Source organism: Ips typographus, linkage group LG12 (assembly GCF_016097725.1).
Source record: "Ips typographus isolate SLU linkage group LG12, UJ_Ityp_2.0, whole genome shotgun sequence".
Classification (NCBI taxonomy): Eukaryota; Metazoa; Arthropoda; class Insecta; order Coleoptera; family Curculionidae; genus Ips; species Ips typographus.
In genome coordinates this window covers 4,361,674-4,387,975 of record NC_138433.1, presented here as the reverse complement: position 1 = coordinate 4,387,975, position 26,302 = coordinate 4,361,674, and the positions used below count along the sequence as shown (strand labels likewise).

The following is a 26,302-nucleotide window of genomic DNA, read 5'->3' as shown; positions in this document are numbered from 1 at the left end:
TAAATTATTAATAAATACCATGAATAAGATTGGACCCAATATACAACCTTGTGCAATTCCTATGTCATTGGATAAAATTAACAAGAAAATCACTCTGACCATTTGTCTTTTGTTATTGATGTAAGATTTAAACCATTTTATTATATTACCTTTATTACAACTTATCCAACTTTTTCTTCCAAATCATATGCTTAGGATATCAAACACCCCACTATGTAATTGAGAAATTGTTTATTTTTGTTCTAGACTTACATTTAAGTACTTTCTTGCAATATATTGCTGGGCCTCCCTTCTTCCCTGGAGACCATTGGCACTAACTGAACGTTATCTATTGCTAACTGTTTCATCTGCTCATTTCATTTCCAATATTTACTTATGCATACAAGTAGTTCACAATCCTCATTTAACGTTAATGTAGCATTGATGCGGTCAACAGCATTTTCCAGAGATTAAACGTTTTGGTGGATTGATTATACAGACTTTTTGCCTTTTGACCGAAATTGTTGTTTTAGAAAAACCGACTGGCTTGAAAAGAAATTTATGTTGCTTTGAAATTATGTAATCCTTTGTTGGTAAACAGGGCATTGATAATCTCTTGCTGAATGTTTGCTAATCTCATAATGCAAAAAGCAATAAAAAGTTAAGATAGAAACATACAAACCTTGTCGTTCTATCTCATTCTGGAGCTATAGCACTCAAATTTTGAAAATTTCATTTTTAGACTTCAATTCAAAACAGGTGAATTTAGATGAGAGTCAGGAATTTTCATAATGTAATAATATATAACATCAGGAAGAGCTAGAGCATCCTGCTGACTTGTTCTAAACTTTTAAAATTTTTCGTCCTCGTTTTTCTTTCGTCTGTTCATTAATTTCATTTGAAAATAATCGTTTGGTTACGTGTATTGAAACTGATTCAATAATTATGCAGCAATTCATTAATTATAGGATTTTGTTTGTTTCAGACCATGCCGCAAATCAAAGAGGTCCCAAGGTTGGAGATGATGAGTCTAAAAACCATCACGACTTCATTGATCAGCCTGCCATCCAAAATTGGGTCGGATAATTGGAGCAAACCACGCTTCCAAAAACTCTTAAACTATCTTAGCGACGCCTTGCTTACATACGTTCCGGTAAACTTATATGATTCACTTGTCTTTGAGGTGATACAGGCTTTTGAGGAGCTTGTAGAAAGATATGAAGAAGACACCTGGGCACCATACGTAGGGCTATCCGAAACTCAAGCAGCGGTTAAAATAATTGAGGTAATTTTGAATCGTAAGTTAAGACACTTGTACCTACCGCAATGGCCTTACGAAATTCATGATATCATTGATAATAATTTATCGAAATTGACTGGTTTAGTGGCACTAAATTTGACATCTTTTCAAGAGGGCCCAATTTTTGCAGATCGTCAAAGAAAAATTTTAAGCGGTATTAAAACCATGACAAATTTACGCCATGTTTGCATATTCTTTTACTGTAACGACGACATAATTAAGGCTATATCGGAAAATTGTTTACAAATCCGCTCTATTGATATTACTGCATCTTGGTCGACTACTTGTCAAAGTGTTGACTATTTGCTTAAATGCAAACGATTACAAAAAATACAGCTGTATGGCACGTCAATATCGGAAGAGTGTTATGCGCGTTTGATTTCACATCTGCCAAATTTACAAGATATCGGTAAATGTGACAACATGAAAACTATTGTTAAGTATCTAGATCAGCCACCGTACAATCATATTAAAAGGTTAATTATACAAGAAATGCAAGCCGAAACATTAAGCTTGCTGGTCAAATTTTTCCCACAGCTTGAGTGTTTATCTTTAACTATTGTGGGAATGCACCGCTGGTTACGCCACTGGTTTTCCCCCAGACAGAAGCGCGCGCGCGACGTAACCGACGAGTCAAGACGCGATCCCGGGGCAGTCGCAATAAGAGAGCAGCAGAAAAAAGACGTAAACGACGTGCATTGACGACGAACGACGAATAACAAACGATTAGACGACGTTTATTTACTTTTCTTTGTTCACTCTATTTTTCAATACAGTTCTTTTGTTTAAAATCAATCTCCATCACTGATTTCGAACCATTATCCCTACAAATTTGGGGGCTCAACCGGGATAACAACCAGAACTAGTAGCGGAAATTGAAGTGCAATTAACTACGACGTGGAGTGGAAAAGCAGTAACCAGGCAAAATCTATGAAGAAGGCGGCATCACAAAACGAGTAGGCGAGACGGACAACGCTTTTGAAGACCGACAGATGTTTGCTTTCGTATAAAACGAAAAAACGACTATTAAACTTTCAGAATTATCCTTTTTTGTTGCCTCCACAGCAGCAGGTAAGGTGACGTTATTTTTTGAATTTGTTTGCCGATTTTCTGGATAATTGTTTCAAAAACGTTTACGTCGACGGAACTTTTTTCTCAATAAAACCTTGATTATTGACCGTTAGTTGCCGATTGACTTTTGATAACAAAAGTGTGTATAATGACTTCTCTAGGCGAAATACCGGGTGTAGTCGAGAATATAAAAGGTGCTAAAAGTGACATTATAAAACTGTTTCATAAACTTCTATTTGATTCGGACTGTGAACGGGTTAATCGTGCTAAACTTCGTAATTTTACCGGTTTTACGTTTCGAAAAGACTCCGACGATTATGACAACAAAGTTTTATTTATAGACGAGAATTTTTCATTTAATGACTTAACCTCAATCGCGAATTTACTCAGGCTTGACTACGACTGTGAGAAAACGGCTTTAATCGAGAATATATGCAATAGTTTGATAGATTTAAATATTCTTAAACAAGAAAATAAGGATGCCAACTTGACCGACGACGAAGATGACGCGGAGTTGGACGATCGCATGTCAAATTTGTCTGTCACTAGTAACTCAAATAAAATGATGTTTGCCATGAATTTTCGAGATGTTGAAGACTCGATACATAAGTTTGATGGTGTTGGAAATTATCCAGTAGAAAAATGGATCGAGTGTTTAGAAGAGATGTCAACGTTGTTCGGTTGGACCGATTTACACACTTTCATATTTGCAAAAAAATCGTTGACGGGCCTAGCAAAATTGTTTGTTGAAGGGGAGAAAAAAGTCACTTCCTGGGTGCGACTTAGGAACGTTCTCAAACAAGATATGGTTCAAAGCTGAACAGCGCCCATTTACACCAGATGTTAGCAGCAAGAAAATTAGGCAAAAATGAAACAGTACAGGAGTATTTTCTTATCATGAGGGAAATGGCAAGTCGCGGCAATATTGAAGATGACGCTTTAATTCAATACGTCATAGATGGTATATCTGATGATCCAGGACGAAAAGCAATTTTGTACGGCGCCAAAACATTACAAGACTTTAGAGACAAGCTAAAAACTTATTCTTTAATGAAGTCCAAAGAACCTGAATCAAACCGAGAACCGAACAGTGGATGGAATCGGAGGACGCCAACACAAAAACCTGTCGAATCAACTCCAAGTGCACATTACGGGTCAGAGCTACGTTGTTTCAACTGCGGTAAAAGAGGCCACAAGTCTTCAGATTGTAGATCAAAAGAATTAGGAGTAAAATGCTTTCGGTGTAACGAGTTTGGTCATAAAAGTTATGAGTGCAAAAAACCAGCACAAGCTCATAGAAACCCATCACAAACAGATCCTCAGGGAGCTGTACGTCGACGTGTTGAAACCATTCATCAGGGCGACAACACTCAGCTTGCTAAATTGTGTAAATCTGCGATAATAAATGGTGTATCTGTCATTTGTTTAGTAGACTCAGGCAGCCAGGTCAACATTATATCTACTGACGTGCATGCCAAAATCGGATCCCCTTTTCTAACGAAGTCGACTGTCGTCTTAAGTGGTTTTGGTAATTCTGATGTTAAACCCTTAGGTTTTTGTACCTGTAACATTCAAGTTGACGATGTTAACACCTGTGCACGATTTTATGTTGTCCATCGAGATATGACGAACCATGACGGTGTACTAGGAATAGAATTTTTGAACGATGTTGAAACTCAAATCAACAAAAATGGTGTCAAGATTTCCGAACTAAAGGTTACAGAATATTCAGAGGTTTACCCAAAAGCCGAAGTTTTTAACATTCAACCTGATGACGTTACCGCCGAGGTCATTTTGGACATAGGAAATGTTTCAAGGTCACTTAGGGAACATATAGATGACTTGATTTCAAACTATACACCAACGAAGACGAGAGACACCAACGTTGCTATGGAAATTATTTTGAAGGACGATGTACCTGTATACACAAGTCCTAGACGTTTACCATTTACTGAAAGAGAAATTGTGGATACTCAAGTGGAAAAGTGGATTGAGAATGGCATAGTTGAACCATGCTATTCTGATTATGCCAGTCCAGTTGTTGTTACAAAGAAAAAGGATGGATCGTCCAGAGTATGCATTGACTATAGAAGACTGAACTTAAAAATCATCAAAGATCGATTTCCACTTCCGTTAATTGAAGATGTTTTGAATAAATTGCAAGAAGCTCGAGTTTTTAGCACGCTTGACCTTAAAAATGGATTTTTTCATGTTTCTGTTAAAAAACAAAGCAGAAGATTTACTTCATTTGTGACTGATAAAGGACAGTTTCAATTCTTAAAAGTACCATTTGGATTATGCAATTCACCTGCCGTGTTCCAGAGATATATTAACATAATTTTTCGAGATTTGACCAACCTGGGGATTGTCTTACCTTACATGGATGATTTGATAATTCCCTCAAGAGACGAAGATCAGGCTTTGGAGAGACTACAGATGGTGTTTGATAGGTCGAAGGAATATGGACTAGAAATCAATTTTAAGAAATGTCAATTTCTTAAACGATGTGTAGAATTTTTAGGTCATCGGATAGAAGAAGGAAAATTATATCCATCAGAGTACAAGACAAAAGCTGTGTTGAAATTTCCCATGCCAAATTCCATTAAAGATGTCCAAAGTTTTCTGGGTTTGACCAACTATTTCAGGAAGTTCATACCATCTTATTCCCTAATTGCACGACCTCTCAGTGATTTGTTAAAAAAGGACGCTACTTTCAAGTTTCAAGACAATGAAATACAAGCTTTTGCCAAACTTAAAGAAATTTTAGCGGCTAAGCCAGTCCTTAAGATTTATCAACAGGGCGCCCCAATGGAACTACACACTGATGCCTCGAAAAATGGTTATGGAGCCATCTTGTTCCAGGTGTCGCAGGAAGATAACTTGTTTCATCCTGTGTACTATTTTAGCAAAAAGACTACCGATGCTGAGAAAAAATATTCATCTTACGAGCTCGAGGTATTAGCTATCATTGAAGCACTTAAGAAATTACGAATTTATCTACTGGGCTATCACTTCAAAATCATCACGGATTGCGCTGCATTTCAAAAAACCATGTCTAAAAACGACTTACCGACACGAGTCGCAAGATGGGCTTTATTTCTCCAAGATTTTGACTACGAGATAGAACACCGAGCTGGTACGAGAATGCATCACGTTGACGCACTCAGCAGATACTCCGTAATGAACATCGGGATCATCAAAGATTCCTTAACTAACCAAATTATCCACCAACAAAATGATGATGACGAAATTAAAGCAATCAAAGGAGTCTTGAACCACAAACCCTATGATGACTATTTACTAAAAAATGGAGTACTCTATAAACAATCTGACGATGAGACCGAACTTTTAGTAATTCCCAGAAGTTTAGAGATGGCGGTGATACGAAAGTTCCACGAAGACGGAGGACACTTCTCAATAAAAAAGACTGAAGCTCTAGTAAAAAAGGACTACTTTATTAAAAAACTTCCAGAGAAAATCAAAAAGGTGATTGACAACTGCGTTCCCTGCATACTTGCAAATCGTAAGCGAGGTAAAAGAAGGATTTTTACATCCTTTGAAGAAAGACAGCAGCCCACTTCAGACATTGCATATTTATCACTTAGGACCATTGGAATCGACCAATAAAAACTATAAGTACATTCTAGCTGTGATAGACTCTTTTACGAAGTTTGTTTGGTTGTACCCAACTAAATCCACCACCACGAAAGAAGTTATTGCAAAGTTGGAAATTCAAAGGAAGAATTTTGGAAATCCAGTGAACATAATTTCTGACAGGGGGACAGCATTCACTTCCGCCGAGTTTCAGGAGTATTGCGATCACTACAATATCACACACCACACGATTACGACTGGTTTACCACGTGCTAACGGACAAGTCGAAAGAATCAACTCTATCATAATTTCTGTGCTAGCAAAACTTTCCATAGAAGAACCAGCTAAATGGTACAAACATGTTGATGATGTTCAGAGAGCGATGAATGTAACATTTCACAGAGGCATCAACACCACACCGTTTGAATTGCTAGTAGGAGTTCCAATGAGAAATAAGAAGCAGATGGAAATCAAAGAACTAATAGATGCTGAAATGCAACACCAATTTGAAGACGATCGAGAAGAGTTAAGAAGAAGAGCTAAGAAGCAGATATTGAAATTACAAGAAGAAAACAAGCGGACGTACAATTTAAGAAGAAGACCACCTAGTAAGTACAAAGTCGGCGACTTTGTTGCCATAAAGAGGACGCAGATGGGACCAGGATTAAAACTGAAGCCTCATTTTTGGGACCATACAAAATCATTAAAAAGAAAGGATGTGATACATATGACGTTCAGAAAGAAGGCTTTTTTGAAGGACCCTCAAGGACTTCCACGACGGCGGAGTTTATGAAGCCGTGGGCAAATCTATCTAACGATGACCTTGAAGATGTTACCGAATCATCCGAGACGTATGATGTACAGGACGGCCGAGTGTGGGAATGCACCGCTGGTTACGCCACTGGTTTTCCCCCAGACAGAAGCGCGCGCGCGACGTAACCGACGAGTCAAGACGCGATCCCGGGGCAGTCGCAATAAGAGAGCAGCAGAAAAAAGACGTAAACGACGTGCATTGACGACGAACGACGAATAACAAACGATTAGACGACGTTTATTTACTTTTCTTTGTTCACTCTATTTTTCAATACAGTTCTTTTGTTTAAAATCAATCTCCATCACTGATTTCGAACCATTATCCCTACACTATCAATAACAATATCCATAAAACTGTAGATTTCAGTCGGCTTATACATTTCACTTGTTTAAGAAAATTGAGACTTTTTGGAAGTTATCAGATTTCACAAAGCTTTACACAAGTTATTAAGGTAATTGGTGAAAACCTAGATCACCTTCATTTGGAAAACTTTCAATCAATTTCATTCGACTCTATAGTGAAAATTGGAAACTGTTGTCCTAATTTAAGAAGTTTAGTTTTCCATGACATAACTAATATTAGGAAAGATGAATCTGTCACCGTGTCAGAGCCCCACTCCTTTGCTAAATTAGAAAGTCTATTTTGGAGAGTATTCTTCTGCGAAAATCCCCTAAATCTTATTCTTAGCAAAGCCGTTAACATCAAATACGTCCATATGTACTCCGTCGAATTTGTGAATTTTACAAATTTCCAAAATATATTAAGGAATAATCCAATGAAGTTCTTGACAGAGCTAAGAATATCGCCTGCTTTCAATATGGATATGAAAACCGCGGAAATGATTATAGATAGCTGTCCTCAGCTGAAAGTTTTTGCCAACTTGGAGGACTTGATGTATTTTCGTTACCTCGACATAAGTGAATATATTAAGCAAAATAATCTAGAATTAGATATCAGTTCTCCTTTGTCAGAGGAACCGCGTTGTTGTGAATCTTGGAATTACACGTTTTAACCTAATTATTACTTTGTGCTCTTTCGGTTCTCAAATAATACCAGGTGTCCAAGAGCCCCCTGGACATAGGAGATTAACATGGGAAAACGGTTTTGATTTTTTTGCGCCTGTACGGTTTATTTGATTGAAAAATCGTTTTATTGAAAGTTGTAGTACCTATCACGGACTAGTTTTCTGTATCTTTTTCAGATCTCTAACTTGAGCCCATTCGTCGTAAAACACGAACAAAAATGCAAAAATTTAAACTTTTACCTGCACTGTATAAGAGGTTGTCGAGCAACCGTATCAGCAACAATGACCTGTTTATCCGTTGCTCGACAGTGCAGGCTAAAAGTTTAAATTTTCTCATTTTTGTTCGTGTTTTACGATGAAAGAGCTCAAGTTAGAGATCTTAAAAAAATACAGAAAACTAGACCGTGATAGGTACTACCACTTTCATTAATACGATTTTTCAATCAAATCAACCGTACAGGCGCAAAAAATCAAAACCGTTTTCCCATGTTATAAGCGGTTGTCGAGCAACCGTACCAGCAACAATGATCTGTTTACCCGTTGCCCGACAACCGCCTATACAGTGCAGGCCAAAAGTTTAAATTTTCTCATTTTTGTTCGTGTTTTACGACGAAAGGGCTCAAGTTAGAGATCTTAAAAAAATACAGAAAACTAGTCCGTGATAGGTACTACAACTTTCATTAATACGATTTTTCAATCAAATCAACCGTACAGGCGCAAAAAAATTAAAACCGTTTTCCCATGTTAATCTCTTATGTACAGGGTGCTCTTGGACACCTGGTATATCATTTTCCAAAAGAATAAAAATAATAATTCCCAATTGTTTGTAGATTGGGAAGGATTAAACAATGATGTAGTGCATTGGCCATGTTTTTTATCTGCGGAAAACGATTTTGACAGAGCTCTGCGCTTAAGAGCATATGACATGTTTAATGGAGTTCCGAGACAATTTCAACCATTTTTATTATTGGATGTTTCTCAATGTCTATTTTTTTTAGGAGTCGAAACGGGGGTTGCAGCTATATTGGCAGAATTGTCAACCTTATCTGGTCAAATCAGTCCATATGAGTCTGCCTTATGTATTCTGGCAGTTTCAATAAATTCTAACCTTGATCTGACTGTATGGTACAATGAAATCCCACGGCCTCCTAATGACTCATCTGTTTACAATGTAGCGATGTTGATTTGTGGATTCTTGAATTGGATGTCACTTTCAACTGAGATTGTCGGATTGCACAAGATTTTTCAAACTTACATCCGCAATGTATTTACATTCAGTTGGAAAACTCAAAGCCTGCTGATCAAAAAGAAGACCGAAGTAACTACACGATATAGAAGAAAGTTCTCATTTCTCGTATAATACAATTCAACAAAAAACTTCCACATTCATTCGCACATGGCGAAAATAGGACAGTGGACCAGAATATTAGTAGGATTGTTTGGATATCCTATATACAAAATGAATCCAGAAAAACTTTCCATATTTTCAAAGAATTTTAATAAACGTTTTTTTTTCAACTTCAAAACTTCTATTCTTAGACATTCTAATCAAAAAAGACATAAACAAATTTGAAACAAAAGTATACAGAAAACCAACCCACACAAATAGATATTTAAACTACAAATCCAATCATCCAATAATGGTAAAAAAAGGTATTGTAAAAAGTTTATTTGATAGAGCCAAAATTATTTCCAATAATAAACAATTTAATAAAGAAAAACTGTTCATTAAAAATGTTCTAAAAGAAAATGACTATCCTGAAACATTTCCAAAACCATCTGGAAATCAAAATCAAATTTTACCTTTTACAAACCTTTTTATTCCTTACATTCCAAGTATTTCTGACAAAATCGAACGAATAGCTAAAAAATATAACATCAGAACAATATTTAGAACTCAAAACACATTAAGATCATACTTAACTAAAACAAAACCTTACAATAAAAATGAATCTACAAGAAACGTGATATATAAAATTCCTTGCGAATGCAATCAATTTTATATAGGTAAAACCTCCAGACCTTTAAAAAAACGAATTAAAGAACACCAAAATTATTTAAGGACTGGAGACTTCTACAAATCTAATATATGCCAACACGCGTTTGATAATGATTATAGAGTCAAATGGAATGAATGTAGTATCATAGACAAAGAAACTTTTTCAAAAAGCCGTAAAATAAATGAAAGCGCATATATTAGGTTAAACCATGACTCCTGTGTTGCGACATCCTCTATTAATATTGACCAAACTTGGTTAAATATTGTAACATAGACATTACACTAAGTGCCGTTACCTTAAGTTGCCCCGGTCTCCCCCAGTACCATGTGTGTGTCAGCAAGATTGGAGAATTGGGGTCATGATGTGAGTATAAATACGGTACCAAAAGCACGTACGGATTACTGATCTCTGGGATAGTCTGGGATTACCATCTGTGTAGCTTTTAGTGGAACAGTTGGTAACCAAGTGCAAGCACCCGGTAATCAGCCTGTCAAAGGAAATAGCACGGGCGAGCAGCATTAGTTGCCGTACCGACTTATCTCCCTTTGACAGTACCAACGCGTCTTATTCGGCGTGGTGAATGCCCTGGGACACTAGTCTAGGGTTCTATTCACCCCCGGTAAGCGTGCGCCCTCCGCGAAACCCTTCAGACGCTCCTCACGTCATGATCCTCGCCTTCTTGGCAATCTGGGGGTAAGACCTTTTGTTGATTCATCTTAAATAAAAACGGCTTACCTGTATACCTGTGGTTTTCTTCGTCTGAGCAACCCCTTAACGTGACATGGTGGAGGCGCCTCGTTTCATCCCCGTCTGCTAATCTCCAAATTGGTAGACACACCCTCGCAGACGCAGTTAACGGCGCAGGAAAAAGGGAATGAATAAAGGGTACAATTTGAGATCCGCAAAACCCGACAGCCCATTTGCACCAAGGCACAGAAGTTCGAGTGTTGGGAACATTCAGAACCAAAATACAGAGGGATCGCCGAGTTATATCACCCTGACCCTGGTACGGCAAAAAGACGCCACAGAAGCAGGAAAAAGTGACGCAGACATAGAGAACGTAACAATAATTAATCAAGCACATTCCCAGGGGATAAACAGGGAATCGAAGACACTTACCGGCGCAATGGCAAACATTACGATCTCCACGGTAGAAACGGGGGAAAAAACGCCCGCTTTGCCACAGTTTATCAGCCCCCCAACTTTCAACCCCTGCAAAGATTCAGCACAATCTTTCATAGCAACATATGACCGAATGGCAGTGGCCAACAATTGGAATGATGCCCTGAAGATTCTGTACTTTCAATCTTTTCTGCAGGGGGCTGCAAGTTTATGGTACACAGAATATAAAGTAGGCCACCCGGACAGTAACTGGCCCCTCATATGTCAGGCATTTAAAAACGAGTTCGACGACAGCAACAGCAGCCTACGTCTGCTGGCAAGAGTCCGAGAGAGAACACAGGACCCGCTAGAACCCACAAGAAACTATTTTTACGACCTAAGGGTCCGCTACGAGGAATACAAGCGGAATATCGATTTTGGGGAATTCCAGGAGATCTTTCAAGAGGGTTTAACAACCGAAGCCAAAGCTAGGTACTACTGGCTCACACACTTCCCCAACCAGCCACCTAGATCGCTAGAAGAAATCAAGTTATTGTGCATCACGATGGATAACGCACCCACTGAGCCACCCCCACGACCCTCGACGCCCACATTTCAGCCACAACGGCGGGTATATGATAACACAAACTTTGGGGAACCGGCACGGTACGAAACCCGCCGCCCGGGCTACAGAGACACGCCCACATTTCGCCCACAGCGTCAAGCATACGATAATTCCAGCTTGACAAGGCCAGTACGATACGAAAACCGCCGCCCTTTTACAAGGGAAAGAACCCCGCCACCACCCAGAAGGGAATATGACACAAGGCGCACCCCCCCGCCTCAGAGACGTTACTCGGCCACAAGGGCACGAGATAACAGGCCCACGTGCTACCGGTGTGGTAAAATCGGGCACTTCGCCGCAACCTGCAGAAGCAGGCCGCAGCACCCAAACGACAATGGGTGGCAAAACTGAGTCCCGTCACCCTCTCCACTTGGGGGCCCGCGTGCAACAAGGTATTAACAATCAACGTTATTCTAAATGGATTTTTTATACCAGCGATAATAGACACAGGGGCGGAGCTGAACATAGTAAGCGACCACCTAATAGAAGACAAGCAAAGAAGCACAAGACACTCCACCCTCCTGCTCACGGCAGGGGGCCAGAAGATCCCCAGCCTGGGGGAAACGAAAACATCACTAGAGATAGTAGGGAACTACATAGGGAAATGGGACATACGAGCGACTATACTAAGAAACCCTCCCCAACCCCTCATCTTGGGAATGGAATTTTTGGTGGATACAAAAGCGATAATAGACATGGCAAATAAGACGTTAACCCTTGAAGAAGGGTTAACCATAAGGTTTAGCCATCAAGCAAAAAGCGCAAGCAAACAATACCCACATTTACACCCGCAAAACAAGAAAAGTGACCCAAGCAGAGCAACCCAGCAAGCAAAAGCGGGAAAAAACAGGGAAAAACAAGCAAATTCACGGGCACCAGAGCCTAGCATACACGAGGTGCCCAGATCGATTTTCTCCTTCCCGAAAAACACGGCTTGGGCATTTACAGTATCCACGACACCCTGCAACGACGGGGGTATTGCTAAGGTCATCAGAAGCCACGCAGGGGTAGAAAAAATGAATGACTCCCACATGGGAGAACTGGATTTCTTCTCAAAAAACGGCCGACAGATAGTTCAGATGACGGCCAAAGAGGAAAACGCCCATTCAGTCGCCATCGAACCTTTCAGAAGATGCTGCACGGCACTGAGACAATGGGCGAATCAACATGAAATTAGGAGCATCGCCTTACCAAGGTTAAGCCAACGAGGCGATCCCACAAGCTGGCCAACCAACAAGAAAATATTAACAGACGCGTTTAGAGGCACCAACATAGAAATCTGGATATCAAAAGGAAAAGGAAAGAGGAAAACACGCGCCAGTAAAGCGAAAACAGGATGGGAAATCCTACCGAACTACTTTGAGGAAATCCCGCCAGAACAAACTAAATTAAGGGCTACAGAAGACGTGGTCATCATGCCTGGCGAGACAAGAACAATAAAAACACGACCACAGAATACTCCAACAGAGGGAACACACGTGGTGCCTAATGAAAACTGGTTGATCAGGAACCACCTACTGGGCAACTACGGGCAAAACAGAGAGAGCCCCATGATAGAACTCAAAAACGTCGGCCCAACGCCAAGAATAGTGTATAAAGGCACCACAATAGCAAAAATTGAAAAAGAAGCAGCATCAAGTCAAGTATTCTCGGTCCGCCAATCAAACGATGAAAGGGTGAACCTAGAAGATCATAAGCTAGAACACATACCAGAAGGACGTTTTAAAGAAAAATTAAAAAAACTGTTGTCGAGTTACGAGGATGTGTTCTGCAAATCACCCAAATTCATGGGAAAAACAGACCTTATCGAACACAAGATAGAGGTAACTGAGGACAAGCCGGTAAAATGCCGCCCGTACAAGGTCTCACAGAACGAAAGGGAGATAATAGATACCCAGATACAGGAAATGCTAGACTGTGGGGTAATAAGACCCTGCCATTCTCCCTGGGCAAGCCCTGTAGTCCTAGTTAAGAAAAAGGACGGGTCCACCAGATTCTGTGTAGATTACAAGAGAACCATCAACCCAGTGACGAAAAAATCCTGCTACCCCCTACCGCAGATAGATGATATATTGACCTATCTGGGGAGAGCCAGATATTTCACGACACTGGACATGTTCTCAGGGTATTGGCAGATTCCGATCGAGGAAACCTCTAAGCAATATACGGCCTTCACGGCACAAGGGCATGGCTCCTATGAGTTCAACGTGTTAAGCTTCGGACTCTGCAATGCCCCAGCCACCTTCCAGCAGCTAGCGGACAAAGTTTTTGGAGATCTTAAGTGGAGGGAAATTCTGATATATCTAGACGATATAATAATATTCTCCGAAAACCTAGAAGATCACATCGAGAAGTTGGAAAAAGTATTCACACGGATGAGAGAAGCTAACCTAACGCTAAAACCTAGCAAATGCGAGTACCTGCAAGAGCAAGTAAGAATACTAGGTTATACAGTAAGCGAGGAAGGCATATACCCCGAAGAAGGGAAGCTAACAGGGATTAAAGAATTCCCGACACCAAGGAAAACTAAAGAGCTCCAAAGTTTCCTGGGCCTATGCAACTTCTACAGGAAATTTATAAAAAATTATTCAGTATTGGCACGGCCCTTACATGAGGCCACAAAGAAAAACAAATTTCATTGGGGGTCAGAACAGGAAAAGGCATTTCAGGAACTGAAGGAACGGCTGACGACAGCCCCAGTGTTGAAACACTACAACCCTAACATCGGGTGCACCCTCCACACAGACGCATGCACAGTGGGCATTGGGGCAATACTATTGCAAGAAGGAGATGACAAGCAAAACCACCCCATAGCATACATAAGCAGGTCACTATCAAAAGCTGAGAGAAACTACTCTATAAGTGAATTGGAACTGCTGGCCGCTGTATGGGGGATGACGTACTTAAGACATCTCATTTACGGAAGACCGGTGGTAATAGTCACCGACCACCATGCACTCTGTTGGATACACAACATAAAAGACCACTCTAGGCGGTTAGCACGGTGGGCACTAAAACTAGCTGAGTTCGACTACTCGGTGGTATACAAGAAAGGCAGCAAGCATCAGGACGCAGACTGTCTATCTCGCAACCCCGCTCTACATATAGATAATATGGAAATCGAGGAGTTAGATGACGTGACCACCTTCACCATCTCGACAGTAAAGATAGACGAACTGCAAAACAGAGACAAGGATTTAAGGGAATTGAGAGAAGCAATCATGGACCCCGAAAATAGTACCAGCGACGCAATAACACGACGAAAGGCAAAGAACTTCAGAATAAGGGACAACATATTATACAAAGCCACCGCAGATAAAGACGGCTTAGAATATGCGCTCGTAATACCACGGGCACTAAGGGAGGAAGTGCTATGGGAAGCCCACAACGCACCCACCAGTGGACACATGGGTATGACCAAAACTCTGAGCAGACTAAGCCCAAAATACTACTGGGACAACATGGTGAAGGACGTGCACAAGTACATACGGGGATGCAGGGATTGTCAAGCAAGAAAAGGACCCTCAAACAGAAAACCCCTAGGGCTACTCCAGCCTATTCAAGTGGGACAAGTGTTCGATCAGCTGGGGATAGACCTGTTGGGTCCTTTTCGAAAAAGCAGTCTGGGAAAGACAACCATTGTGGTGGTAACCGACTATGCAACAAGGTACGCGATAACAGCGGCCCTACCTAACGGCAAGGCAGGGCCAGTAGCAAGATTTCTGCTAGAAAAGGTGCTCTTGATACACGGCGTACCCCGTACTATTCTAAGCGACAGGGGAAAAGTTTTCCAGTCTGAGATAGTGCAAGAGCTTCAACAAATAATGGGCGTCCAAAGCACCTTCACCACAGCATATCACCCTTCGTGCAATGGGCTAACAGAAAGGTTGAACAAAACATTAGCCGACATGCTGTCGCTGTATTGTAACACAGAACAAACGGACTGGTGTTCATACCTGCCCTTCGTCACCTTCGCGTACAACACAGCGAAACAGGAGACGACGCAATTCACGCCCTTTGAATTAATATTTGCACGAAGCCCGACTCTGCCATTGGATGCAGCTCTCTTAGATAAAGAAATGAGCACGAATGCCAAGGAGCTAAGAGAAAAAGCATTGATGATAAGGGCATTGGCCGTAGACAACATACAGAAAAAACAAGGGAAAGACAAGGAGCTCTACGACTCTAGGCATAGAGAAGGGGAATATGAAGTCGGAGATAGAGTAAAAATATTTATACCAATAAGAAAAGTGGGCAAGAGCGAGAAACTGTTGTTGAGGTGGTTTGGGCCGTACAGAATTACAAAAAAAATAAGCGAGGTGAATTACGAAGTAAAACAAGAGGGTGGAAGGAAAACAGACGTGGTGCATATAGGCAGAATACTGCCATTCCATGACGAATGGACGTTAGGGGAAATAGCTGAAGAAACAGACGAAGAAGAATGCAGGGAAGCCCAGGCGCCACAAAAAATACTAATCGATTCCACTCGTATTGCAGGGTCGCCATAGTAACGCCCCAACACGTAGAAGTGACGGCCGGGGCCACATGGAAGGAACTCCCCAGCACTATTATGTACGAAAGCACAATCCCACCTAACCTATGTAATACCCTGGTCCGAACCAAAGGTAAACCCAGCCCCAAGGGGAAATCCACCGGGAAATTGCGAAAGGGCCAACCAAAGCTATATCTGTCAAGGAAGGAAACACTTGAGAGAATTGGAGGAGGCAATAGACAAAGAAATAAGTTTATACAGGGCAAACGAGTATCCAGACTGGGAAACAACTAAAAAATTAAGAAGGGAAAAAAGAACGCTCTCCTTGGGATTCATAGCGGATGGCTTGAACTACTGTTGCGGCGTAGCCACGCAAGAAAAAATGGATTCAATGTATATGGAAGAAGGGAAATTAGAGGCACACATCACGGCACTCCACGATACCATGGAGGACACCTTAAAAATGTTAAGCACACGCTCGGAGGACCAAAAACGCTGTCAGGAAGAAACGAATCAGGCCATAAGAATGACGGAATCAAAGATACATAACTTGGAGGAGTTCGTTAACAAAGAACAGCTGGAAAAGGAATGGGCGACAGAGATGGTTCAAGCAAATATGGAGGCAAATCTGGGAATGGCAAATAGAATCATTCTCCTTGTAAGGAAAATGCGCAGTCAGGCAGCTCTGCAAGAATGCAAACAGAAACAAATTCCACTAGCACTTATAAAACCAGAAACGCTTCTGTCCGACTTAAAGAAAATACAAGGGGAAATAAGGAAAAATGAATTTGAACTTGCCATATCCACAGCACAGGTGTCATCGTATTTTCGTCTCCCCATCAGCGAATGTACCTTCTCCGATGGGCTACTAGTGGTACACGTGAAGATCCCTTTGATCTCTCTAAACAGGAAATGGCGACTGTTCCAGCTGGTAACAAATCCCTTCGCGTGGGAGGGACAGACATGCACAATAAAACATGCACCATTAATGATGGCAGTAGCCACCACAAGAACAAGAACCATACTAAAGGAAATAACAGGAATTGCACTACACGAATGTAAACCATACCAAGATAGGTTATGCTACTTACCCAGGTTCTCGGGGGATCAAACACAGGGTCCTTCTTGTGCACGAAAACTGTTCCATGGGGCAACAGTAGAGGACATAGCGGAACACTGCCCAATGCACTGCCACCAGTCAAACCTTATGATTATCTCAGAAACCGGGTCAGAAGAATTCCTGCTAACCCACCCTAAGCCCAACACATCTATAACATGCCCAGGGGAAACTTCTAACCTAGGAACAGAGTTATTAAATCTACCAGGAGCTCTGAAAATGAACCTACCTTGCCAATGCCAGCTGGACGTAAACGGGGAAACCATTATTCAAAAACGCTTCCCATGTAAAATAGAAGAGGCAACTGCCTCGGTTCGACATATTTTGCCGGCCGCATGGACCAACCTAAAGACGTTCGTACTAAAACCTACAAATAACCAAGCATTTCTACCTACCTTCCACAACCTCACGGAATGCTTAAACGTCAATTGGACCACCAGCCTACCGCATTTTAATATATCCTCGGAAAAAACCATCAGGCAATCACTAGACGAAAAATGGCAAAAAATACCCACAGCCAACATTTCGGGAATCCACAGCGGGAATCATTCATTCATGTTTCTTTGGAACATCACATTGTCCCTAGCTGTAATTTACCTACTTCTGAAAAGACCGGCCATAATGGCGGTCGCCCACGCGGTACAAACGGAGGCGTCATCCACGTCGACACCAAGCTTGGACCAAAACTTGGACAATGGCAACTCCTGGTTACTCATATGTACCTGGTCAACAGGGGCGCTAATTATTGCGGTCCTCATTTACAGTCTTATAAGGCATTTTCTTACCCACAAGTCACAGAAGCACCCTCAAGAAAGGGAAGATCGGGACGAGAGAAAACACCTAAAAAGCAATACCCACACGGCAGCACAAGACAATGAAGATGGTGAGGTCATGCGCGGACAGAACACCTTCGTCATAAAAATTGACGAATCATCCGATCTCGCAAGCGAACTAGAAAAAGGCGTGGTCTGTCAACTTCAGCGACAAATGACGGACACCCGCCAACTCCAAACAGGCAAGAAGCCACCTCAGTAGGGATAAGGAGGATTAGAGAATTAATAGATAAGCCATATAACTTAGTCTAAAAAACTTTTATTTTTTATTTTAGTAGTAACAATGAACTACTGGTCTCCGAAGCCGTGACACAAAGGTTACAAGGCATAGTCGCCCACAGCACGAACCATGCTGGATGACAACATGCCCCGGAGGGATCTCCGGCGGCCAGTCTTCCCCACGTACTTTGAAGAAGTACACCTCCGCTCGAAAATCCTAAAGCAGCAATGGGAATAGGCAACCAAGTAAACATCAAGCTGAAAGTACAGGGACCTACCTGGGGAAGATCGGGTGCCCAACGACGCAGGCACGAGATCACTCTCCGCCGGGCGCGTCGCAAACTTAGGGGGAAACCACGCGAATCTGGAATAGACGACCAGATACCTAGAGGAAAGAAAAAAGAGGGAACCCGACCACTCACCTTTAAATTCCATTCTGACACACTCTTTTGGGGCTTCGGGGACCAAATGTTGAACAGTATAAGTCGTAATAATAAGTATCGATGCATAGTAAGCAAAAAATTAGTAGGGTACTAGATTGAGTTTATTAAACAAAAACATAACATAAGTAATAGGTAACAATAACATAAACATTTTTTTTTGAATTTTTTCATGCCGCCCAGGTCAAACCGGTCAGCACAATCAACAAGTACCGCCATCTTTCACGGAACACATCGACCGGGCCACACGAAAACAACGCCACCTAGCACACAACCCAGACACCGGACCGAGACGAACCACCGGCCAGTAAACGGTTTCACAGCAGGCGCCAATAGATGACAGCACCAGTACGACCCGTGAGCTAGTAGCCTTGGTATCCGTGAACTGAGTAGCGGCCAAGGATGCTGGAACGTTCAGGCAAATCCTCGGGCGCACAATATGATTAGTGGCTTAGATTATAAGACTTTTGATAAATAAAGGATTCGTTCCACCACATAAACCCACCTATTAGTATATAGGCGATGTTAGAATTGTACAGTTAGGGTATCTTAGTGTCCGGGGCGAACACTTTGTAGGGGAGGGGCATGTAACATAGACATTACACTAAGTGCCGTTACCTTAAGTTGCCCCGGTCTCCCCCAGTACCATGTGTGTGTCAGCAAGATTGGAGAATTGGGGTCATGATGTGAGTATAAATACGGTACCAAAAGCACGTACGGATTACTGATCTCTGGGATAGTCTGGGATTACCATCTGTGTAGCTTTTAGTGGAACAGTTGGTAACCAAGTGCAAGCACCCGGTAATCAGCCTGTCAAAGGAAATAGCACGGGCGAGCAGCATTAGTTGCCGTACCGACTTATCTCCCTTTGACAGTACCAACGCGTCTTATTCGGCGTGGTGAATGCCCTGGGACACTAGTCTAGGGTTCTATTCACCCCCGGTAAGCGTGCGCCCTCCGCGAAACCCTTCAGACGCTCCTCACGTCATGATCCTCGCCTTCTTGGCAATCTGGGGGTAAGACCTTTTGTTGATTCATCTTAAATAAAAACGGCTTACCTGTATACCTGTGGTTTTCTTCGTCTGAGCAACCCCTTAACGTGACAATATTCTAGAGGAGGAGATAACACTTGGTCATATCAAACGATACTGAAATTTCTTGTAAATTTGTTTTCATTATAAAACCCACCTTTCACTACAACAATACATAACCTTTCCTATTGGAATGACAAAAGTCCAATTTTTATGTCAATTTTCATTGACAAAATCCTTCTCGGAGTTCCAAATTGAACATTATCAGGTTTAATATTTACTAAGTTGTTATTTTCTGTGTTCTGCCGTTGTGTTTTTTTTTAGATTCTCTGAAGACGGTGGTAGATTTTCCACCAAAACGTCAGCGTTTTTAGGTATCAAGACCGAGCCTAAGTCAGTGGTCTTGTGTTGGGACGACTAGGTTAATGTTATTTTCAACTTAGTTGAAAATAGTGCGAAATTCCATTTACCCATGTAATGTCTTTTTCTTTGGTTAATTAACACTCGAGTTTCATACTGAAGAACATTTTTATTTCTCTCAGTTTACGCCATTACTCTACTATATTTCATGCGACACTCTGCGCGAATGCCGTTCAGGTCCAAGCGCAGAACACTCGGTGACTTTACACTACGTCACAACCCAACAAACATTTTTTGTGTGAGACAGAAGACCGAATAAACAAAGAAACAAGGAGTAACTCGTCTCAACAAACATATAGAACATATCTCAAACAAAAGGAAGCTTACCTAGTAAACAATTACAAAATCATTACAGAATGACAGTTTCGTATAGAAACCGGGGTTCGCCAGATTTTCCATAAGTACTTATTAATAGTTCAAAAAAATTTATTATTTTTTCCCGGTCACTGAGCGAGTTAAGCCACATATTTGAAAAAAATAATGCCAGCGATGTCGGATACCGGAAGATGGGGGTTTTTGCGTGATAGCTAGTAAAATTTTAAAATTTTACCGAACAGTATAATTTAAAAAGGTAAGGCACGTTTTTATTTCCATCTGTTGTTACACCGGTGAACCTGATGGCACCAAAAGCGTTCGTAAATAATTTCCGCTAGATATGATGGATTCTTTTTTGCGTTCGTATTTTCATCCTTTGAACTAACGTTCAACCAGTGATGTAAACCGGGTGCAACCGGACTTTGAAGTCGGTGGAAGGAAATGACATTTGTTGGTGGATTGAATTTGTAATTTATTGGTTATGTTTAGGTTTTTATTTTGATAATAAGAAAATTAAACTCAAAAAACATGGAAGAAACGATTGTTGTATCATTGGAGCATGAAGGAGTCGAAATACAGACTTTTCTAAGTCCAGAAGAAATTGAAGAAATTTCAGCAGGTAAATCTACTGCTTTTTACTTTCAAGTTTCCACAGATTTTTTCTAATGTAGGTACTTTATGACATTGTATTTTTTTCTTTTACTGCTTTACTATTTATGATTAGAATTTGTAGCGAGGAGTACCTACTCTGTGCAAATAATGGATTTTAGGGTCGCTTTTAAAAGCCATCATTACTACAAATTTATTTTACTGTTAATTTTTTTTTAGACCCATGCAAGTATCTGACCGTATTTCAGCGGCAGTTAAAAGCGAATGAACAAGTACAGTCCAGTGCTAATACTAAATCTTCAAAATTCTAGACAACATCTTCGGTTAAACTCCTACTTAGTATAAGACTAGGCATGGAGGAGCAGTTTAATAACCCAACTTGCAAAAAAATGAAGCTATGGGATGATATTAGCAAGCAAATAATGGAAATGGGCATTCATGTAAATGGCAACGACTGTTACTCAAAATATAGAAATCTATTACAAACTTACAGAAGAAACAAGGAACGATCTATGAAAACTGGCGAAAGTAGGGCTCAGTGGTAATTTTTTGAATACTTTGACACCGTTTTAGGAAATAAGGCTTCAACTATTCCCCCAGCTAACATTTTATCAACTAGTATAAACCAGACTGAGCCACCTGTACAAAGTGGCCGTTCAGAAGAGTTATCCACAGTGGCCACAGTCTCTTCAACTCCAGAACCAGCAGAGAGTTTACTGGAGCATGTGCCACAACATAAAAAAAATAAAAAAAATGTGGAGTTGTCTATCCCTCAATATTTATTTTACAAAAGAGAGAAAGATGAAGAAAAGTGGAGGGAGAAAAAGGAATTGAAACTGAAAGAAATAGCTGCAATAAATAATGTGGCTAATGCTCTAAGAGCATTGTCAGGACAAAACCCTAGCACTGCCAGTGGTTCCAGCCATAAGAAAAGGAAGTACTCTGAATCAGAGTCTGATTAAATGGAAAAATTGGATTTCAGGTTACAACAGACTATTTAGTTAGGTGTTTAAATTAATGTACAAGTTCTCACTGCCATATTTTGATAATTATAGGCTATGTATGTGCTAATTTTTCAAGGGTTTGATGGTCTTTTATGAAAAAATTAAATTGTATGAATTTATGTTCAGAATGACTTCAATTTTGTGCTACAGAGTGTTGAAAACACTCACTTGCAAATATGTATACCAGGTGTCCAAGAGCACCCTGGACGTAGGAGATTAACATGGAAAAATGTTTTTATTTTTTTGCGCCTGTACGGTTGATTTGATTGAAAAATCGTATTAATGAAAGTTGTAGTACCTATCACGGACTAGTTTTCTGTATTTTTTTCAGATCTCTAACTTGAGCCCTTTCGTCGTAAAACACGAACAAAAATGAGAAAATTTAAACTTTTTACCTGCACTGTACAAGCGGTTGTCGAGCAACCGTATCAGTCACAATGATCTGTTTATCCGTTGCTCGACAACCTCTTCGCATTTTTGTTCGTGTTTTACGACGAAAGGGCTCAAGTTAGCGATCCGAAAAAAATACAGAAAACTAGTCCGTGATAGGTACTACAACTTTCATTATTACGATTTTTCAATCAAATCAACCGTACAGGCGCAAAAAAATCCAAACCGTTTTCCCATGTTAATCTCCTATGTCCAGGGTGCTCTTGGACACCTGGTATATACCACTGGTATATTATCGAAAAGGTTGTACTTAGAATACATTTTCTTTATTTGTTTTATTTAGCATTTAATTTTATTAGTGTTTTTAAATTTTTTGTTATTATTTAGGAATAATAAATGTTCGTATACTGGTTATAGTTGAATATAATTTGATCAACGGTTGAACCACTGCATAGTAGGCGCGGTGAAAAAATAGGGAATGTAATGTACTGTTATAACTGTCATATCAAATCAACACTTCGTATTGTGCTGCTTCCAGCAGTACCGATATCTGTTCTTTTCTCAGTCCTTCCTGAAGGACCGCACCATTTGCGCAGAAAGGTTCTTCCAGCAGGACAAGACCCGTGTATAAATGTACTTCTAGAAGAGCTTCCAGCAGGACTTTGGCCTGTGCAATCTATCATTAAATAAAAGCCTAGACAAGTCTTTGATCCAACAATAATGGTATATTTGTTTTGAATTAAAAGTAAATTGACATGTTTTTCTAATTTTTGACTAGTGAGCCTGGCTGGAACGGTAACATAACCCTGCTTTTCCAACTCAAGCATGTGCACGTTAATTGAAATTTTATTTAGTTTTTCAAATTTTGGAATATTAGACAGAGACATTGCTTCGATACCATTAGTTTTTAACACTCTTTTATAATTTGGATAAGAAGAAACCCTGTCAGAATGTCTATGTACTGGGAAAAGGGCTGCCATTACAATCCAGAAAAAACATGCATTGTCATTATTTTTAATATTAATGCAAGCGTGTTTATTTTCAATTTCCTGTGGAAGTGGTATGTATGACGAGCCACCATTTCCAACTTCATATTTATTAATGTTTATTTCTAAACTGACAATTTTTGATAACGCCCATCCACTATCCTTTTCTTAAAATTCCTCCATTTTAGTTAAAATTAAATTTGTGATATTATCACGAAACCACTGGGTCAAATTTGTACTGCCATCAATAATAAAATTTTAGGTATTAAAATATTTGAATTCAATTTTTAACTCATCCTGCCGTTTAATAATGTATTCACCACAAAATGTGCTATTTACTTTAATCATATTATATTTTTTTTAAATGTTTGAAATTAGACTCTTAAATAAACCTTCTGCATCAACAAAAAAATCCCCAATTTGCTTATGTACTAAATTAATTATTAAACCTGATCTTATCCTACTGTTAAACGCTAAAGATACATCTAACCATTTAACTCTATCAGATCTTTTTTTTCTATTTAAACCACCACCTAAGTGATTGTTTAAATTTTTAAAAAGTATCTTAAGTCTTTTGAAATGTCCTAAATTAGTTAAAAGTTTTTTGCACACACCCACATTTTTGTCCGACCGCCGCAGCACTGTTTGCACTTGTCTAATTGAAGTTGCAATTTTTTTCAACCATGCTTCTTCAGGTACTGGCTGAAGTACCAATATGGCGTAGGCTTTTCGGAATAACTCAAGGGTGTGTACGCTGATTTCTGCTGCAGCTCTAGTACAATCTGACATCTTCGATCTTTCTGAAATGATTAAAGCATGATTAGTATTACACCTAAATATATTTTGATTATACTTACAAATTTCCGTTATTTCCACAATTGGTGTGGGTGATAAACCACTAACCACTTTTATACCTAAAAATTTTAGGCCATATTTCAGCGGTATAAACTCCGCCAAACTGTCTTTAATGGGTGCCGTCATCCGACTAGGCAAAAACACCACGCTGTCAGACAACTCGGCCCGAACCACCTCACCAAATTTTGAATTGACCACTTTTAGGTTAAGCAAGGGATAAAATTGGTTTAATTCAAGTTGTTGAAACTTTAGGAGAGGTTTTTCAACCAAACTGCCGGATTCGTTAATTTTGGTTAGGTTCATGATTTTTGTTTAAAGTATCTTTGTTTTGTTTAGTTTTACGAGCTTAATTTTTAGTTTTAAGAAACATTTTTTGTCAGCAATGTTTCTTAGGTGGGAGAATGTCAGAAATGCTGAGTATATGAGACGGTTGAATGGGAAAGAGAGAAATGAGAGAGCCGAGGAAGACAAAAAAGAGAACTTAACCTAACTATCCTAAGAAAAAGTATGAAAGTATGTTTTTTTAGAAAAAGAACAAAAAGAAAATAGATAGCCGGGAACTTTGTAAGATTTTTGAGTTTTGTCAGGAAATTAAAGTGTTTTGTACAGACTGAGATTTTCTTTGGTGCACGACACAACAGTACACAAAGAGGGGAAAACACTGACAGGATTTGGAAAGTGCGCCTTTTATACGACTCCATAAGAAAAAGCTGTTTGGATATTCCTCTTGAGACCAACCTCTGCATAGATAAACAGATAGTATCATTTAAAGGTCGCCTCAACATCAAGCAGTACAATAAAAACAAACCAAATAAATGGGGAATAAAAATGTATACAGGGTGTCCCACGACGAAAGACCTCGATTGATATTGGAAAAAGTATAAATAGGAGAGTTTTGAAAATTTGGTAGGATACTGATGTGGGCATGCCCAATCCAACTAAAATATTTTCAAGATGGTTGCACTTCCGCTTATACCGGAAGTCGATCACAACTTTCTTATTTTAAATAGAACACCCTATATATTATTACATATTTGGATTCCTCACAAAATTCTGACCAACTTTTGTATAGAATGCCCTATGCCTATCTCTAGCCGTTTTCGAAATATTTGATGTTTTTCCAAAAAAGTGACAGTTGCAACGCTCAACATATTTTTGTACTATGTTAAAACCGTATTTCATTTTGCAATGAAACTTTGGGTTATTGTAAATAAAGGATCGTTTTATTAAACTAACGGTGCGTAATGACTCATTTGTATACAGGGTCGTCAAAAAAAAATCATAAAGTTGCCACTAAAAAAAATGAAAAATCTCAAGTTTTTTAAGTAGAAACCCACATTTTTTATGACGGAATCGTTTTGAGCATTAAAAATTACTATAAGTTTCAATTTACTTGCCTATACCTAAATCCAACCCATTTCGTTTTATTTGAGAATAAACATTTTTTTATTAGGCTGCATGCTCGGCTGCATGGTTGGAATTAGCTGGTACTCTAATTGGCCATGCTTTTGATACACGGTGATATTGGAGACCTGCAGAGCATGTTAATAACACTAGTTTTGAGTGTTTTGACAACTGCAAATATGCCGTCGCGGTTACGTTATTCAAACCAAGATTACTTAAATCTGTTTATTATTTACGGAGAATGTGATAAAGTTGTGAGTAGAACATGTGAGGTATTTGCCGCTCGTTATCCAGAAAAACCAAAGCCATCACGAAAAGCTGTCAAGCAAATAATTGAAAATTTTAAGAATACGGGATCTGTGAAGATAAAAGCTATTAAAACAAAACCAATCCTTAATAATACAAATGTAGAAATTGCAATTTTGGGCTATTTTGTTGCAAATCCAACTTCGTCAATAAGACAAGTTTCCGTAGAATCAGGCATATCCAAAAGCTCAATTCAGAGGATCCTGAAGAAACATAAATTTCCCCTTTTTCATTTAAATTAGTGCAACACTTAAAAGAGGTTTGACTTAAAAGACTTTTGTGTACAATGCCCTATTCCTATCTCTAGCGGTTTTCGAAATATTTGATGTTTTTCCAAAAAAGTTATAGTTGCATTACTCAACATATTTTTGTA

The 26,302-nt window shown here is 39.7% G+C and overlaps 2 long non-coding RNA genes across 2 annotated transcripts; both read right to left on the bottom strand.

The window, feature by feature from the left end:
- Positions 1–17,150: 17,150 nt before the first annotated feature.
- Positions 17,151–17,974, bottom strand: LOC145736749 (uncharacterized). The gene is made up of 4 exons (XR_014180091.1): positions 17,903–17,974; positions 17,513–17,839; positions 17,347–17,462; positions 17,151–17,297 (listed from the first exon to the last, which is right to left on the bottom strand). It is a non-coding gene; the product is annotated as an uncharacterized LOC145736749 (long non-coding RNA).
- Positions 17,975–18,193: 219 nt separating this feature from the next.
- Positions 18,194–19,702, bottom strand: LOC145736586 (uncharacterized). The gene is made up of 3 exons (XR_014180025.1): positions 18,592–19,702; positions 18,448–18,533; positions 18,194–18,386 (listed from the first exon to the last, which is right to left on the bottom strand). It is a non-coding gene; the product is annotated as an uncharacterized LOC145736586 (long non-coding RNA).
- Positions 19,703–26,302: the final 6,600 nt, after the last annotated feature.